The 18643-nt window shown below is 38.7% G+C and overlaps 1 long non-coding RNA gene across 3 annotated transcripts; it reads right to left on the bottom strand.

Moving 5' to 3' along the window:
• Nucleotides 1-412: 412 nt before the first annotated feature.
• Nucleotides 413-14778, bottom strand: LOC110174860 (uncharacterized). 3 transcript variants are annotated; one of them, XR_008632207.1, is made up of 5 exons: nt 13915-14778; nt 13226-13787; nt 9210-9308; nt 3196-3247; nt 413-1014 (listed from the first exon to the last, which is right to left on the bottom strand). It is a non-coding gene; the product is annotated as an uncharacterized LOC110174860 (long non-coding RNA). The 3 variants fall into 3 exon arrangements; XR_008632208.1 differs by lacking the exon at nt 9210-9308; XR_002319202.2 differs by lacking the exons at nt 3196-3247; nt 9210-9308.
• Between the last annotated feature and the right edge of the window lie 3865 nt (nt 14779-18643).

The following is an 18643-nucleotide window of genomic DNA, read 5'->3' on the forward strand; positions in this document are numbered from 1 at the left end:
AAACAAGAATTTTCAGGATTCTCGCTACATTCATGTAGTTTTAAAAAGCAAGACAATCAAGTAATCCAAAGTATTCAGATTACGTTACTCACTTTAAGTAATTTAATGGATTACTTTACAAACTACATTTTGGGATATGTAATCTGTAATATGTAGGGCAAAACGTTTTAAAATGAACCTTCCGAACACTGTTTATCAATGTTAAACTCACTGTGTTTTTAAAATCCATACACCTTTACTAGAATAATTTGTAAAATTTCAGTACTAAACTAAAGGTAAGAGGTAGATGTTAACCTCAAAAATACCACTACAAGACATCACAAGGTGGAAAAGAGCATTTTGAGCTTTGGAGATGTGGACAGACTAATAATTTAAAAAAAACTCGAACACGTGTGAATGAAACAAAACACAACTCTAGTTTGTTTTTAATGACACAACACCATTATAACATGACTTAAAACTCACAAGAGTCAATTTTGGTTAATATAGGACCTTTAAAGGCATCATTACACTGTGTAACTTTTCTGCTGGAGTGTCCATCACCTGCTTGTCACCATGGAGATGAGCCTAAAATGTTCCACAATATGGCCATAAACTTAAGAATCTCTATGGAGACTTGCAAACCAAAGGCGACCCCACTCACAGTAAAAATCAATGTTGTTTAAGATAGTTTTGAGCAATAAATAACACCTGTAGTTGAATAAAAGCAAGACAGATTAGTTTAATGCCATACTGTGGACAATTTAAACCAAAGCCTTAACATTTCCATGGTGACAAACACTCCAGAAAAGTTACACAGTGCACTTTTAAGCTCAACCGGACCTATAGACAAGTGTGTTTTTTATTTTTCTTCACTCTTTGAATCAGTGCCACACACAGAGAGCAGCAGGTGAGTGGTGGAGGAGCATCTTAATACGATCGCTGTCACCACATCTCATCGATCTTTCTTCGTCGTAGCTACCTCCTGTCCAAACCTGCTCCCCTGCATCGATCTGGGCTTTATTATGAACCGTTCTGTAAAAGACACACACAAAAGACTAAATAAAAGGGCCAGTGGTGGTTAAAAACAACTTTCTCAAATGTTTCTAAATGATTCGTAAAGGTATCAGAGGAGATTTTAAGTGGATACAATTAGATTACTTTGGAGTTTTCTGAGTGGAAATAGAGACTAAATAAGTTAAATGTAAAAGTTTGTGATTTGAAGAACTTCTAGAATTATTTTTAATGCTATCCTTATTATTATTAGTGTTGTTGTTTTGCTATTAAGAGCGATGCATGGATTTAGGTTAAGTTCAGACTGCAGGGTTTAATGCTCAATTTGGATTTTTTTGTGAAATCTGATTTTTTTGCGAGGTCGTTCACGTTTCCAATTAAATGTGACTCTGAATCTTAGCCTGATTCATCAGCCGGTTTCACTTTGTGGAAACCGTCTGACCTTGCAGAATTCGTTCGCTCGACAGTAGGCAGGTGCTTTTTTATTTAACCAATCGCTGCTATTTGATCGTGACGTATGTAATGCGCCAAATCCCGTAAGAAGAACGGCAATAACGTCTTTCACCTTGATCAAATTCACCAAACATTCTCTTTGTTGCGGCTTTAAATCCTCGATCTTGGGAAACATTGCCAACACAGAACCATTTTGTTTACTGTTGTGTTGTACCACAAAAGGGACTCAGACAGGTGCTTGAGTTTGACATCATGGCTTCACAGCTCTTCGCTGATTGGCCGGTGCTCGGTCTACAACTTCCAGGATTCTTGCAAACCGTCTAGTGTATTCCAATTCCTGTTCTAGTCGCTGGAGAGAAATGAAATCGAGTGGAGGCACTAGGAGACGCCAGCCTGGCTACTTGTATGTGATCTCCAGTGTGAACTTTAAACACCTGACATGCAGCGAGTGTGTTCAGTGTTTACGGAAGTTGGCTAAACGCTGGGCTTGCCTCCCAAAATACAGTCCAATTCTTTGTAAAATGAACAGGTTACACGTCCACGGCCGCTTCGTTTGTTTGAGTTTTTAGCCTCCTTGTATTTGGCTCGCAGACTCTTTATTTTTTGTTGATGTTGGAGCCAGGACCGTCTGTAGCCGCGCTCGGACATTTCTCTGGCAATCATTCCAAAAAACGCCCGGTTCCGATAAGACCCACCCAATTTGGCCTGAATACCGCGATCCCCCCAAATATTAATAAACACACTAACCTCGGTTTCCCTCCACTGACTCGAATCTGAGCCTGACGTGTAGGTGGGATGAATGCGTCCTGGCTGTTCAGACTGAAATCACATGTCAAAAGATCTAATATGTATCGGTTTTAGGAGCACATATCCAAATGGCCTGGGTCACATTTGAAAAAATCGTATCTGTGTCGTTCAGACTGGCATTAAAAGATCAGATACAGATCGCATAGGGGCAAAAAAAATCAGATTTGGGTCACTTCAGGCTGCAGTCTGAACATAGCTTTAGACATTTCCTTCTTAGTCTCTCTGTCCAAACGACCACTACATGACATCACAAGGTGGAACAGAGCATTTTGAGCTTTGAGGAAGTAGACAGACTAATAATAAAGAACTACTCAAACGTGTAAATGAAACAAAACACAACTCTAGGTTTGTTTTTGAGGAGGTAACAACATTCTAACGCTCACAAGAGTCAGTTTTACATAATATAGGATCTTTAATAAATTATACAAAACTACAACCACTGTGAGATGAACTTTGGATTATTACAGGCAGATAACGTCGTTTATGTAGATTTGTTCCTATCAAATAAACCAATAACCAGTGGTACAATCTCTGTTTTTGATGAAGGGAACAAATTGTCAATTACTATGGCAACAGTCCGGATTTTTCATCATTCTGAAACCCATTGTGAGCGTATTCTTTCCTTTTCGTATAGGAAAAAACACCATACCTGTTGTTTACTAAAACTATATATACATTCTAGTACATATAGCAGAAAGTCAGTGGTATGAAGCGGCTACAAAACATATAATATTTAGTTTTAAATTGTCAATTACTATGGCAACAGTCCAAATTTTCACTATCATTCAGAAACCCATTGATAACATTATTTCTTTTGCACCATACATGTTGTTACTAAACCTATATATACAGTACATTCCAGTAGATGTAGCAGAAGGTGAGTGGTACGCACGGAGCGGCTACAAATGTCCCCATAATGACGCTGTTGTCTGTGGCGCTCACCTGGCGGCGCCCTCCGGAGGCCCGTCTTCGTGATTGGCTGTCACTGTGAGGTCTGAGGGGGGCAGAGGTCACGTACGGTCACATCATATATATAACCAGCACATATACTCATAATCATTCACAATCCTACAGCCCAGCACCACCTGAGACCAGAGTATGAGGTCTCAACCCGTAGTACATGGCCCCCTAGTGGTACAGGGGGAGCAGTACACAATGTGATGGGAAATACTGTATTTAAAGGGCCTGTGTTACGCTATTTTCGGATCTATGTTATAATGTTGTTTCCTCATCACAAACAGACGTAGAGTTGTGTTTTTTTTTTTATAACACATAAGCTTTGAGTTCTTCTTTCAAACAAAAAACACATTATTCCACCTTGTGATGTCATACGGTGATACAGAAAGTGCTTCACTGCATTTTTTAACGCTCTACATCTTAACTAGAATAATTTTGTTAATTTCAGCCCTGAAATTGTCGATCTCGATTAAACTAAAGATAAAAGGGGCTGTTGACTTGAAAACTACCGCCATATGACATCACATTTTGAGATGTAAACCGACTAATAATAAAGAATTACTCAAACATGTGTAAAAGAAACTACTTAAACTCAAAACTCAACTCCGGTTATATTTCTGATGATGTAATATAATGTATCCCCCACCCTCACCCTACCGCCTCATGTCTGTTGTTTTGTAAATATCGATTTAAATATTGTTTATGTTGATTTTTGGTCATTATGAATTAAAATATACATTACAAAAAACTAATAATTATCAAGATCTATACCTATTTTGTTCATTTTAAATATGGATGTGACAGGATTTTATTAAAACAAAGACTGTCAGTGGTATGGGAACTATAACCATGGGGGGACTGTGAGGCAGAGGCGGCACTACCATTAGGCAACAGTAGGTGGCTGCCTAGGGCCCCCCAACCTGGAGGGGCCCCCAACTAATTGCCCTCAGTGCCACTAATCGCCGAGGCCTCAGAGGAATTAGATTTTCTCTCAATATGACATTAAATGAGAATAGTTTACTTTTAAACAAAAAAACTGCATCAAAATACTGTCTGATTGTCAAATCTATTTTAACTGTCAAAGCTTCCCCCCTTTCACGTTAGAATGGACTCATCAGCTTGACCCTGATTTGAACATAATCACAGCATAATCATAATCATGTAAACAAAAAAGTAATTGTACTAGCAACAAAAATAAAACTTCTTTCATGTCTGGTGTAGTGGACCAAACAGAAAGGCAAAGACAACAAGGTATAAAAAGAAGTTTAAATTTAATAAAGCCAAAAAAGATATAATTTAACAAAGGCTCAAATTAGGCAAATTATTAACAAAAAAAAAGCTGGGCACAACTGGGGTAACTCAAAATCAAACTGAACAGAACAAAACTAACCCCGAACCAGACAAAAGAACAGGGCGGTTTAAATACTTGAGGACCAACTAAAGCTAAACACAAGAGGGAGGAATCACACCAAAGAATGAAATAAACTACTAATGTAATCAAAGTAACAAAAAGGCAAATAATCACAATACAGAAAATAATAAGTGATAATAAAGTGACCTAAACACAAACTAAACAAACTAACTTAATAAAACTAAATTTCTTGTTGAATCATGATGGTCTCTCCCAAGGGTCCTCCATCCGGTGCTCAAAAAAACAAAAAGAATAAGTAAATCAGACTTATATTAACTAAAATGTGTGGACTCAATTTAGAATATAAGTCTAAATAAAAGGAATTAAATTATGCGTAATGTAATTAATTCATGTAAGTGAAATTAAATAATACTGACACTATGGAGTGGTGGCAGAGGTGTCCACCACATCTGGTTTCTAGTCGGCTGCCTAACGCATAAGACAAGTTTCCAATCCACCCTAATTCAAATACGGATGTGTGTGTCTCATGAACAATGGGGTAAAACAGACAATAAATATTAAAGAAATACAAAATAGAAAAAAACAAAACTAAAAACAGTGCATTATAGTGAGGGCCCCAAACTCAAGTTCACCTTGGGCCCCCAAATTGCTAACTCCACCACTGCTGTGAGGTCCCACACACATTTGGACAAAGTGTGTCTCAGTCAGAGGCACAAAGTTCTGGAACAGTCTCACATTATCAATAAGAAAGACTCCAGACTTGTGGACACTTTTAGCGTAAAACTGTCGCTATTTGTCACTTGTTATTGTTTTTTTTTATTTTTATTTTGCATATTTGAGGTGTCACCTGCCTAGGAAATATATCACTGTTCCAATTAAATTTAAAAAAAATTATAAAATAAAACTATATTTTCACATATATTTTCAACGAAACAACAAAATCTGTGTTTGCAAAAGATAACTCTTCCTCCAACCCTTCATCTCACTTAAATCCATCATTAAATCCATGTATTTTATTTCACATCGTGTCTTGCAGATTGAAAAGTCAGATGCTTTTTGAACACAGAGGAGTGTAAGAAAAAGGCGGAGCTCCTCGGGTCTTTTGAAATCCCACCGAGCTGCAGCAGGCTCAGTGTTCAGGAGGAGCTCGGACCATCTGCTGTTTACAGGCTGTTGCCCTTAACGCCTCCCGACAATGACACGGCTGTTTGAGGCTCCGCGCTGAGACAGGAGCAGGGACAGGTGCAGAGACAGGAGGAGATACCAGAGGAGAGACAGGAGCAGGGACAGGTGCAGAGACAGGAGGAGATACCAGAGGAGAGACAGGAGCAGGGGCAGAGGCAGAGACAGGAGGAGATACCAGAGGAGAGACAGGAGCAGGGGCAGAGGCAGGGACGAGAGGCAAGACAGGAGCTGAGACAGGTGCAGAGGAAGGGGCTGAGACAGGTGCAATGAGAGGAGAAGAGACAGGGGGGAAGGACAGGGGCAAATGTATGGGAAGAAACTGGATCAAAGAAACTTGGAAACAGTTAACTTGAAAACTACCACTATATGACATCACAATGTGGAACAGAGCATTTTGAGATTTGGGGATAGATAAATACACTAAGGCTATGTCCACATGACAACAGTCCTTTATTTCTATTTATTTATTTATTTATTTATTGTGGGTTGCATAAAATTTGTGTCCACACGCATGTCGGGTCAATAAATATTCAGGTCCACATGACAACGGAGCACTGAGTGAAAACGATGTAATACATCTGCCACACCTGTATGTGGCGCTGTAAACAGGATACAGCCAAAGCCACTGGACACACAACACTACAAAGAGCACATGCACATGAAGTCCTTCCTGTGTGGGTTTCTCTTCTGGCCACGTGGCGATGACGAGGTCGCGACATTATCGTTTTCTAAAAGCTGCAGTTTGCTTGTCCACACGAAAATGCAATACCAGCATTATCTGATTTATCAACTCTGGAACCCTTTCTCAAAAAACACAATTTTTTCCCACCTGAAATGTCGGCTCTGTGTGGACAAAAGGCCAAAATGAATAAAAACTTCACAGTTGTCGTATGGACACCACCTAAAAATGTTACTCATACATGTGTGAATGAAACAAAACACAACTCCACAACTGTTTTTGAGGAGGTAACATCATTATATCATGTCTCAAAACTCACATGAATACATTTTGTGTAACATGAGACTTTCAAGGTGCTGTCAGCCTAGGTTCAGTTTTTCCTGTAAAACCAGTGAGATACAGCTCATTTAAGAACTCTGTTCTCGACCAATCAGCAGCTCTGTTTTGGCAGACAAAGTACAGTCATAAATACCAGTGTGGTTAAAGTGTCAGGTAAGTGTGATTGAATTGCAATGACATGCTAAACACTTCACTTGTTTATCTTAGAAACTATTTGCCATGACAAAGTCAATCTAAAAGTCTACAGATATTTAGTACAGAGTTAGAAGTTTGCAGCTCCTGTGACACGCTCTGATTGAAACAGGGCTAAAGCATCTTTCTCTGTGAACCAGATTTGTCTGTTCTCGTCCTTGACATAGTTTACGGCCTCCTCCTTAAAGTGAAGAGCTCCTCCTGACTGGGCCCAGGGTGACACACATACAATACAGGACATCTCTGCAAGAGATGAATCTCTCTCAGTTTAAAGGCCCTCTGTTACACAAAATGGACTCTTGTGAGCTTTAAGACATGTTGGAATGTTGTTACTTTGAGACTAGAGACTGGCAGTTCCCGGGCTGAAATTGGGTATTTCCAGGTTTGACTACCCCAAATTTAAGACTTTTTTAAGATCACTTAAATGAAAATTATGACCAACATTGCATTCCATTATGCAGGTGAAAAACACCAGATCCAATTCTAATAATGACTAACCAACTACCAGTACTACAGTATATCTACAATATACTGTAAGAGCCACTGAGGATTAAACCTACACTTCCCCATGATCCATCCAATGTCTTCCTCCACTCTACTGATTGTTTACTCATTGCCACCGGCACCAGAAACCAAAGTATTGTTTGCCGCATTCTCCAAATTAGACATTAATTCAGGTTAGGTGATTTCACATCGTTATTTTTTTTTTTTCCCCTCCATTTAACATTCACTGCAGCTCGGCTGAGTATACAACAAATAATGAAATGTAAGACCTTTGTGAAAAAAATAAGACTTGGACAGGATTATTTAAGACTTTTTAAGGCCTTAATTTAGGAACATAAAATTTAAGACCTTTTTAAGACTTTTAAGCCCCTCTGGCTACTCTTTTAAATCATCCAAAATATTCTAGTGAAGGTGTGTGGAGTTTAAAAACACAGTGTAGCACTTCCTACCAAATGACATCACCAAGTGCAACAAAGTGTTTTCAGTTTGAGACAAGAACTTAGACTAAACATGCAGTAAAAATTGGTTCTTTAATGTTTTAATGACTTTTTACTTTTTTTTTTTTTTTTTTAACATTGTCAAATTGATTGATGATTGATCTTGATTGGAAACTATGTATTTGTTACTAATATCAGTGATTGACATTTCACCCATCCTAACACAAAATCATTTATTTACAATACCTCGTTCACTCTCAGAGACCATGCAAAGCTTACAACAACCAGCATGCTAACATGCATTCCTGATTTTCAGTCGATAAAATGCTTTATACTTAGATGCAGGCAGCAGCAGACTTATTTTGACGTCAAGACCAGCTTACTGTATGTAAGATAACTAGACTGGGGCGAGACTAATTTTGACATCACAAGGTTGAACAGTGTTTTTTGTTTCTGTTTTTTCACATAAAGATCAGAAAATATGGTCTTTTTAAATGCTGCTGTAAGAGTTAAAAAGGCATGAAAACTGAAATAAACTTGAGATCATTTGAGCGATTCGTGAGACGTCTTCATTTACAGTTCGGTAATGTCTCTGTTATACCCAGTGTTGGGAAAGTTACTTTTAAAATATATTCCCTTACAAATTACAGATTACACACCTCAAAATGTAGTTTGTAACGTAATCCATTAAATTACTTAAAGTGAGTAACGTAATCTGAATACTTTGGATTACTTGATTTGCTGTAGAGAAGCAAAGATGACGAAATCTTCACATAAGATGTTTTATCTGCTAAAAGAAAATAAAAAGCCCAGACTTTCCTTAACCATATTAAAAATATTATTGATAGAAGAGGAGGAGATACAGTCCACGCTGCATGATTTAGTCCTGTTAAATCCTGGTTTAGTCCTGGTTTAAACCAGGTTTAGATCTGGGTTTAGACCTGGTTTTAAACCTGGTTTAGACCAGGGTTAAAACTGGTTTGGACCTGGGTTTAGACCTGGTTTTAGTCCTGGTTTAGTCCTGGTTTAATCCTGGTTTAGACCTGGTTTAGTGTCCGGCAATGAGTGGAATTACCAAACAAAACAAAACAAAAACAAAAAAAGGGATATTGCCCAAAATGTGAAAACAGGAAAATATCTCAATGTAATCCATTTATTTCAACAAAGTAACTGTAATCCAATTATCACTCATTGAAACAGTAACTGTAAGTGAATACAGTTACTCATAATTTGTACTCTGATTACATAACTCCGGTACATGTAATCTGTTACTCCCCAACACTGGTTATACCTGAAAGTGCTCGGTCATAGCTGGTCTGGTGGTGTCCTGCCTGGTCTCGTCGTCGTCGCCGTTGGAGGAGGAGGAGGTCCCTAAAATGGTGCCGTGTGACTGAAATAGCAGTGGAACAAACATGCCTTAGTTCCTGCTCCGGTCTGTTTTGACTAATGAAGCGGCTCCACAGAGGGGTGAGGTCCCAGAGGGGGTGGGTGAGGGGAACAGCACGGCCCCTTCTCCTTGCCCTATTTTAGTCTCACCGCTGGGCTTTTCTTAGATAGAAATTATACAGTAGGTGCTATGTTGGTGGTTCTTTCACAACAGATCCCACATAAGAAAATATTTGTCCTTCTAAGTGCCATTTAAGAGCCCATGTTACGCTATATTCCGCTATAATGTTGTTTCCTCATCACAAACACACCTGGAGATAGTCTTCTTCTTCTTCTCTCTACTAAAAACACTCTGCTCCAACTTGTGATGTCTGTGGTAATAGATTTTCAGCTTTGGAGATAGACGTTTTAATAGATGACTGAGATGATTTAACGACTAAACCTGTTGAATCCGTCTATCGTTCATTCATTCGTTTTTCAAAATAAAACCAAGAATAAGAAAATGTTGTCTCCAAAACCGAAAAAAAAACAAAACAAAAACGGATAACGAATATTTTTTTCAGTTTATGATTTTGTGTTTAAATGAATAATGGAAAAAAATGCGGTTTTCGTGACTGCGATGCCGGATTTTTGCGCTGCATATGGACTGAACTAGGACTGAACCAGGACTAAAAGAGGATTAAACCAGTCTCAGTCCTGGTCTGGTTCCAGTCTGGTCCCGGTCTCAGTCCTGGTCCCAGTCTGGGTCTGGTCCCAGTCTGGTTCTGGTCTGGTCCTAGTCTCAGCCCTGGTTTTAGTCCGGTCCCAGTCTGGTCCTGGTCTCAGTCCTGATCACCCAACAGTCTATGCGGGTCCCAACACTCAGAACTGATTCAGTCCTGTTTTAGCCCTGTTTTAGCCCTGGTTTAGACCTGGTTTAGACTTGTTTTAGTCCTGCTTTAGTCCTGTTTTAGTCCTGGTTTAGACTTGTTTTAGTCCTGGTTTAGTCCTGGTTTAGTCCTGCTTTAGTTCTGTTTTAGTCCTGGTTTAGACCTGCTTTAGTTCTGCTTTAGTTCTGTTTTAGTCCTGGTTCAGTCCTGGTTTAGACTTGTTTTAGTCCTGGTTTAGTCCTGGTTTAGTCCTGCTTTAGTTCTGTTTTAGTCCTGGTTTAGACCTGCTTTAGTTCTGCTTTAGTTCTGTTTTAGTCCTGGTTCAGTCCTGCTTTAGTTCTGTTTTAGTCCTGGTTTAGACCTGCTTTAGTTCTGTTTTAGTCCTGGTTCAGTCCTGCTTTAGTTCTGTTTTAGTCCTGGTTCAGTCCTGCTTTAGTTCTGTTTTAGTCCTGGTTTAGTCCTGGTTTAGACCTGCTTTAGTTCTGTTTTAGTCCTGGTTCAGTCCTGGTTTAGTCCTTGTTTAGACCTTGTTTATTCCTGCTTTAGTCCTGGTTCAGTTTGTATGTGGCGTTAAATTCCGGCATTGCAGTTTAAGTCACAGAAATAGGAAAGGTCGTTATCTGTTTTTTTTCCATTATTCCTTTAAACACAAAATCAAAAACACAAAACAACAAATCATTATCCGTTTTTTCATTTTAGTTTTGGAGACAAATAATTTAGAAAATAGTTTTTTTTTTTTCGTTTTCTTATTTTTGGTTTTATTTTGAAAAACGAATGAATGACACACAAACTCAACAGGTTTAGTCATTAAATAAAGTAAAAATATTTCCTATAGTGTCTGGAGCTAGAATTTATATCACAAATCTATTTTTAACTCTAACAATGAATTCAAAAGTGTGTTAAATCAGCGGTAACACATAAATAAGTGAGTATAAGTGAGCGGTGGGCTCTTAAGCTTTATTATGCAAATACTTTAGTTTAACTGGAGTCATGGTGATACAGTCGACGCCCTCCTCCGAAAAGAAAAAAGGAAATTCAAATGTTCTTCTTGAGCTGTAGAGTTGAGCCCACTGACGCCTCTTACAACCAAATTACACAACAAGGACGTGTGCTCAAAGATAATCACTCAGCATTGTCATTATAAACCTACGTCCGACTCCACCACTCCCAAAAATTCCTCTCAGCGGCCCCTTTGAAGTCCCACAAAAAAAAGAGATATTTAAACGATAAATTGTGTGTGTGAGCTGAAATCGTGCTTCCTTTGTTTTGATTCTACAAGAGTTAATTTGATTTCGTTGCGGGCCAAAAGTTCATTGAAATGTCTTTTATCACCATCAGTTTTCTGTTTAGTTTTTTTTTAATAGAAGCTGTGGGCAAAGATCGTGAGTGCCAGATCTTTTAGTATTTGGAAACACTGCGGGTTAAGGTTTTGATGAGTAAAACGGCTAAAACTGTGAAGAAAAAAAAACGTTCACGAATTTGATCTGCTCCCCGTTACGACCCGTACCTCAGAATTGGATAAAAAGAAACTAGAGAAACTAAAAACCCAAAGAAAATAACTAATCTTAAGAGTCAAATAATACCGAATACTGAATTGAAATCCAAGGATCAAGGCCTTGGTGTAGGAGTCTCCAAACTCCAAACTGTAGCTCGGGAGTTTTCAGGACTTCTCCATTCTCTTCCAAGCACAGGGTTCCCACTTTTTTTTTCTCTCACAAAATTTCAAAACTTTTCCATGACCTAAACTGAATTTTCCATGACTTTACGGCAGCTTACATGTGTAAAATTGATCATACTTTTAGGGCTAAATATTAAATCTTAACGCTTTCCACTCACCTTATGGTTTGGTTTTATAGTTTTTTAAGATTTAAAATACTGTCAGTACATTTATCATCGTCTCTTTTAAACAAAAAGGCGCAGACATTCAGAAATAATAATAGCCTAATGAAAACATAACAGAACAATGTAATTGCGTGAAAGAGATACTAAAATTCCATGACTTTTTGATTTCCAGGACTTTTTCAGGACGTTCATGGAACCCTGCTCACCAAGAGGTTTCATAATTATATGTATTGTGATTAAATTAATTACGATTTTGTTCATTAAATGCCTATTACCGTTGTACATGTATCGTTTTGATGCCTCACTCTGTGCACTAATAAACGGATAATGTTTTGTTTCATTGGTATGTAACTGTGCCCTTCTAAGGCTCTGGCTCTTATACTTAATTTTTTGCAAAATGAACAACTCTCTGGCAATTTCACCAAGGAAAAAAAGGTTGGAGACCCTAATGTGCCCGAGTGACAGCCGTCTCCCTTAAAAATAACATAACATTTGTGGTACAATGGTGCCCCCTTGTGGTTGGACTAGGAATTTGCAGTTTGCAAAATATTTATTCAGAGTGGACACAGGATGGACGCAATCTACCAGACGGATGAAAATGTGTTGACCAATAGGGATATCGTATCGTCAGAAGTCTCAGTAATATCGGAGGCCCTCACAATATATCAAATTACAAGTCTCTTTGCTGAAATTTATAGATATGGTGATTTTAATGTCCTTCTTATTCTGTAAAGCACTTTGAATTCATTTTTGTATGAATTGTGCAATACAAATAAACTTGCCTTGCTTTGCCATGGTAAGCAGAGCAGCTGCCATGGTTTAATTTACAAGACATTGATCCTAATGTATGATCGTCGATAAAGGCTGATCTGTATCTGTAATTTAACTTGAATTTAAGTGATTAAGATACTTTCCACTGCCACTGGCATAATCCTAAACTACTCCAACCTGTAGCTCTCCATCCCCTTCCAAGTAGCTCACAAGGGATTTCTGAATTACATTTATTGACCTGAATAACTCAAATTTGATGAATTAAAAGTGGATTATTATTTGTAAATCCATTTTGCTGACTAAGTGCACTCATAAATAATGGTTCATGTTTTATCTAACTGTACCCATCAAAGTCTTGTCATGGCACTTATGTATACTTTTTCTGAAACCGCTAAAATGAGTAGCTCTCTGTAATTTTCATTTTGTAAATGTATCTTACCAAGTGAAAAAAGGTTGGAGACCCCTTAGATACTCATGATTTAGTTACTGCGGTATGGTGTTGGTCTAAAAAAAATACAACATAAAAATGACAATTATTAAATTTCACAAAAGCGCCTTTATTAAAATCCCTTCCCCACAACTCATTTCAACATAACATTGTATATATTTATATTTAATATGTACATAGTAAATAGTTTTACAATAAACATTACAGCTATGTCATGTGCTCGTATTTCGGTCGTGTTACCATGGTACACAAGAGTCACCTTTGATCAGCCACGAGACAACTCACATCCGGTGTGCGTCCGTGCGTCCCGGGTTGTCATGGCGACGTGAACCTGGAAAATGCTCAAGACAAGAGTGACAGCGGAAAGCACTTTTACTGTATCAACACAGTAATCTTACCACCATCTCGTCTTTTTTTTTTTTTTTTTTAAACGCAATTTACCGGGTTTACCTGCGTTCTCACAGACAGGCCATGTCCGAGGGGCGCACTTTTGTCTCCTCTGGGCAGACGGGGGTGAGGCGAGGCTCAGTGGCGCCCCCTAGAGGATGGGACGCTGTAGACAAAAAGCCCAACCATGAAATAATGCCATAGCAAATCAACTCAACACACAACTCAGGAAAAAAAACATTTAACATTTTAGCGTCTTTTAACATTTTAACATAAATTCGAGCAGTTCACACCTTTCATTTTCAACAGAATGTTCCCACAAGTGGCCGGAGCAGTCACCAGTTTCCAGTTTCAAGCGGATACGCTGGTTACGCACAGGTTTTACGCACAGGTTTTTACCAGAGCGCACCGTACAGCTCGTCAAAGTCTCGCTGCTGGAACGAAAGACACGCGTCGTAGCTCCTTTCCGGCGTCGTGTTTGCGTTCTGCCACAATCCCAGCTCCTCACTTTGCGGCAAAACTGCGGCAAAACTCAAAACGTGCTCATCTTGCGGCAGATCTTCGTAAACTTTGCTCATGAGGTATTGCGTCGTGTTCTCGGGCGCCATTGCTCCGAGTGGGGGTCGCTGCTGCGTCCGAGGCCGTAGCGTTGGTTTCTTCGTGAATTTCGTCAATTTTACCGCTTTCTTCGGTAGTTTTAGCCATTCTAGCCAATTGGACTCGTTTTCTCTCTTTGTGGATGCATTTTCTGATCGTAGATTTCACGATGTTGCTTCTCCAATGGCTCAGGCCCGTGTCTTGGTCCACTGTAACACGGAGGAGTCTCAAACTGAGCCTAGGGTGGATAATTCTGCGCACACAATCGGATTTTAAGTGGTGTTTAGGCTTGAAATCCATCGTTTTCCGACACATCACTGTCCAAAAAGTTCCAAAAAAAATGTCCAGAGTCCAAGGGAGTGACTGTGCAAGTTTTCTTCGTTCAAAAATTGTAGTTTCAAAAAGCAAAACAAAAGAAAACTGATCGAAGAAAGATAAAAAATGTAAATTCTGATAGAAATAAAACTGAAAAACAGTTGAAAATGCTAGAAAAAGTAGCTGAAGTTCTGACACGTCCGACACAAACTGACTTAACGTAAGAACTAAGATGGAACGTTGCTGTCACGTTTCTATTTATGGCTCAGAAAACTCCCAACATGCCTTGCGACTGGTGCGTCTCGGTGCTGCCACCTAGTGCTGTGGAAGAAGAAGTTTTTATGTTTGAAAATTAGCAAACTACTGTATTATTATTAGGCAGAGGTGGGGAGTAACGGATTACATGTACCGGGATTAACATAATCAGAGTACAAATTATGAGTAACTGTATTCAGTTACAGTTACTGTTTCAATGAGTGGTAATTGGATTACAGTTACTTTGTTGAAATAAATGGACTACAGGGCGGTATTTTCCTGTTTTCATATTTTGGGCCAAACCAGGACTAAAACCAGGACTAAACCAGGACTAAACAATATGACACCTAACAGTAGAGTGAACATAATTTAAGGCAGCAGTGATCTCATATAGAAATCATTTCTCTATCAATAATATTTTTATATGCTGGGCCTTTTATTTTCTTTTAGCAGACAAAACAAAACATCTTTTGTTAAGATTTCTTGGTCTTTGCTTCTCTACAGCAAACACTTGTCTGTTCATGGAGACTTGGGCTCAACAGACAATTTGAAGAGAACAAACAAGAATTTTCAGGATGTGGTCGCTACATTCATGTAGTTTTAAAAAACACAACTATATCAAGTAATCCAAAGTATTCAGATTACGTTACTCACTTTAAATAATTTAATGGATTACGTTACAAACTACATTTTGGTGTATGTAATCTGTAGGGGAATACATTTTAAAAGTAACCTCCCCAACACTGACTATTAGGCAAAGGTGGGACCAAGTTGCTGTTTTGTAAGTCTCAAGTAAGTCTTTGAACTCAAGTCGGAGTCAAGTCTCAAGTAAAAGACAGGCAAGTCCAAGTCAAGCCTCGAGTCATTGGCCCATAAGTCCGAGTCAAGTTAAAGTCGTCTGCTTTGAGCTTCAAGTCATTTCAAGTCTTTAAACCAAAGTTTCAGCTATAGCTTATACACTAAACTCTACTTTAAAAGTCATGGTGATCTGAGGCAAAGCTCCAGTACATACTTAAATAATATTCAATACTCAAATTAACTAGTGATAATACAGGTCAGCTGTAATTCATCTGAATAGCCTGTCTATCCCCCCATGCACACACAAACACACACACAAACACACACACACACACACACACGTACACACACGCACACACACACACACACACATAATGTCCACACTGTCAACAGCCCGTCACCTTTGTCCATATTTGTGTGTAATCTTCGATCGTAATGTTTCTCTTGTATCTTGTATGTTGTTTGGTTCGTATTTTTTGTAATGTATGTAGTTTGAAAATTAAATTATATAAAAAAAAAAAAAACGTCATGGTGTATTTTTATATATGAGTATTTATATAAGAGTTGTAGAAATGCTCATTTTTTCCTTTTTAAATGTCTTGTCAAGATCTAAGTGTGAATTATTACAGTCAGAATAGAAAGAATTTAGATTTTAAAGTGCTTAATAATTTATTTTCTCATGAAATGTAAAGATCATGTTTTATGTAGTTCCCTCTGTTTTACTGTATTGTTCTGTACATTACTGTATATTACTATACTGTACTGTATATTACCGTAGTACGTTTGAGTATCACAGTACTTCAGTTCCATCCAAAGTAACAAATAGAAGTGAGAGGGACATGTTCCAGTTTGTTCCTGTAAAATTCTCGACTGTAAAGAGAAAAGTATTTCCTAAAAACATATATTTTTGTAGGAGATGCATCAAGTCACAGGGCTCAAGTCCGTCAAATCCCAAGTCACTGACCTTCAAGTCCAAGTCGAGTCCCAAGTCTTAGTCCATTTTATCAAGTCAAGTCTCAAGTCCTAAAAATAGTGACTCAAGTCTGACTCGAGTCCAAGTCACGACTTATAAATCCCCACCTCTGTTACCAGGCTCCTAAAATTAAACCAATAGTGTTTGTATAGAGACGTATCACATAAAGAGACAGTATGAGATAAAGAAGAAATAGTGAAACAACAGCACTCGATGTAATTTTACATTTGTGACACTGACATAAGCGTGGACTAGATTACAGATGTATGTAAACCAGGGTGACCAGATTTCTCTATTTACCCGGGACAGTCACAGTTTTGAGCCCTGTGTCCCCTGTCCCAGCAGATTTATCCAAAATTAGTGATTTGTCCCAGTTTTATTCAAGAAATGTCCCTATTTTGACCAATTTGTTATGAGTAAATAAGAAACGGAGCAATATATTGTAATTTATTAAGCGAAAATACAGAAAACTGTGTTTGAAAATGAGCACAAAGCAAAAAATAAATAACTAAGTAAAAATGCACCAACAGAAATCCCTCAGATTATATACTAACCCACATATGAGTCAAGAATGGACACTCTTTTCACAATTTTATCCAAACTTGAGTCTGTCCCAGTTGTGAATTTTGAAAATCTGGTCACCCTAATGTAAGCGTTTGTTAAAAGTGGCGCCCTAATTATATACAGTGTCAAATAGTCATGAAATTTGGAACAAAGAAAGGTGACATGATGATGAATACAATATAACCTTAGACTTAGACAGACTTTATTGATCCACAAGGGAAACTATTTGGACACAGTAGCTCACATGTCACGTTATATTACAATAACAAAGAGTAAATAAAAAATATTAAATGATGGAGAGCAGTTTGTCCAGTGTCCTGTTTCTCACTGTGACAAATGTCTCCAGCTCACAGCCGATCGCCTTTCAGGGGTTTATGGTGTTTCTATTTACAGTTATTGGACCATTTATAGAAAAAATATTTAAAAGTTGCATTCTTAAGAACAAATCATTGGGTCATAGTGGCGCCCTAACTTCTGAAAGAGGGCATACATTTGTTAATTTGAGAAACACTTGGAAAAAAAAAAAAGGAAAAAAACAAAAGAAAAAGTAAAGGTGCACTGTGTAACTTTTCTGGTGAAGGGTCCCCCAAATGTTTTTTTTTTTCCCCCCATGGATATGCCATTGCTCTGTCTCAAATGTCGCAACAATGACCCGAGTGACCCGACTCAACAGCGCCGCCTAGAATTGGACCCCTATGGGAGTGGGGACAGGCAAAGTTTGTCGCAGGGAAACGAAATTCGGGACAGTGATAAAGAACAATGAGACAAGACAAAAGATGAATTGGAGCATGACCCTATGACGAACAGGAAGTCGGCCATATTGGATCAAACATTCGGCGCCGTTTTGACTTGGGGGTCTACAAAAAGATTCAAGTCCCCGGGGTTTGGTACAAATGAGCTCAGATTTGACATGTCACATCTACAGACATGAACTCACAGAAGTTGCCAATTTTTTTTTGGGATACTCCTTACGGTTCGCCCGTAGCACGTTGGCCAAAAACGCCTTCATTTCCTGTTTCTTCGGTGACCTGTCATGGCCACAGGCATTGTCCTAGAGAACTCAAATTCAAATCACAACTGTGTGATCCAGACCTGAATGTAATGAAATATGAAATTTAATAAAAGTGAACTCTATAGCGCCCCCTACATGAAACATCTACATTATTGGATTTGTACCAAATTCAGGAATAAAATTCTCCGCATGATTACAAGCAAAAAAGTCTATTACGAACATGCTGCATTTTCCACGTTTGGCCAGTAGGGGCGCAATGACTCCTCTGACACATTTAACATTACACTGTGTAATTTTTCTGGTGGACGAGCTGTCGGCCTTGGGAGCTGTCGGGAAGACAGGGTGGCGTGCCGGGGCGGTCGAGAGTCCCCGGAGGTCGCGTGGGGGGGCGGTGCGCGCCGGGGCGAGGGCCACCATCGCCGCGCGCGGCTTTAATATGAATTGTATTTCGTTATAAAAAAAAGGAGTAACCCACTAAACCCGTTTAGTCTTAGTTTAGACCTGGTTT

The sequence above is a fragment of the Boleophthalmus pectinirostris genome, unplaced genomic scaffold (assembly GCF_026225935.1).
Source record: "Boleophthalmus pectinirostris isolate CB_2022bp ecotype Guang Dong unplaced genomic scaffold, ASM2622593v1 HiC_scaffold_18, whole genome shotgun sequence".
Classification (NCBI taxonomy): Eukaryota; Metazoa; Chordata; class Actinopteri; order Gobiiformes; family Gobiidae; genus Boleophthalmus; species Boleophthalmus pectinirostris.